The sequence below is a fragment of the Petromyzon marinus genome, chromosome 68 (assembly GCF_048934315.1).
Source record: "Petromyzon marinus isolate PM22_M1 ecotype Great Lakes invasive population chromosome 68, UKy_Petmar_22M1.pri1.0, whole genome shotgun sequence".
NCBI lineage: Eukaryota > Metazoa > Chordata > Hyperoartia > Petromyzontiformes > Petromyzontidae > Petromyzon > Petromyzon marinus.
In genome coordinates, this window is record NC_133734.1 from 5,167,966 (window position 1) to 5,169,200 (window position 1,235).

Consider the following 1,235-nt stretch of genomic DNA (forward strand, 5'->3'; position numbering starts at 1 on the left):
AGAATATGAATTACTGCAGTCACGAAAGCTTTCAATCAAAATGTAATGTGTATTATTTAATAATACGCTTACAGGCCGCACTAAGCCTGTAGCTGTCAGAGCGATTAAAGTTATTTTTATTCCTCTCAATTTCTATGGATTCTCTAATTAGTCTTTGCCAGTAATAATTAGTTTTACACAACACTGCAACATTATCAAAATGAATTGAGTGTCCTTGTTGACAAGCATGTTCTGCCACTGCCGACAGTTGTGTTTGAGATAATTTAACATTTCTCTGATGTTCTTTTAGTCTTACGCTGATGTTACGTCCCGTCTGTCCAATATAGCATCTGCCACATAAACAATTAATCCAATATATACCTTCTGTTGATAATTTAGGTAATGCGTCTTTAGTGCAAGATACTAGTTTTTGAATTTTGTGTACTGTACCAAATCTTACTGTAATGTTTTGCTTTTGCAAAACACGGGCTAATTTGTCAGTTGCTCCTGAGATATATGGAATTTTTATTGTTTTAACAATCTGATCGCTTTCAGCAGTACTGCTTTGCGATCGTGATTTGGCATTCAGTGCTCTGTTAATTTGAGCATTATTGTAGCCATTCTGTCGTAGTGCATCTTTAACGTGTTTGATCTCTCTCACTAGACTCTCACCATCTGACACTGTTTTAGCCCGATGTATGAGCGTCTTGATAAGAGAGGATTTCTGAGCTGGATGATGATGTGAATCTGCATTCAAATAGGCATCAGTGCGCGTTTGCTTTCTGTAAATGCTGTGTGTTATTTTACCGCTTAGGCCATGTCCAAGAAAAATATCTAAGCATGGGAGTGTGTTATTCACCTCCATTTCCATGGTGAACTGGATGGCCGGGTTTTGTGCATTGAGATGATTTAGAAAATCATTAAGTGTATCTTTACCATGTGGCCAGACAACCAAAGTGTCATCCACATATCTAAACTAAAAGGATGGTTTTAATGTGATCGATGCAAGTGCTCTTATTTCAAAGTTTTACATGTACAAATTTGCTATAGCAGGGGATACAGGAGAGCCCATTGCTGCTACTTCCTTTTGTTTAAAGAAATCCCCTCTCCATAAGAAGTGTTATTTAAACAATGGTCAGCAAGTTTCGGAATATCTTTTGGTAAACCGGTATTCTATACTAGTGTATCAAGTAAATTAAGCGATTCGTTCACTGGAACCTTAGTGAATAGAGAAATCACATCAAAACTTACCAGAA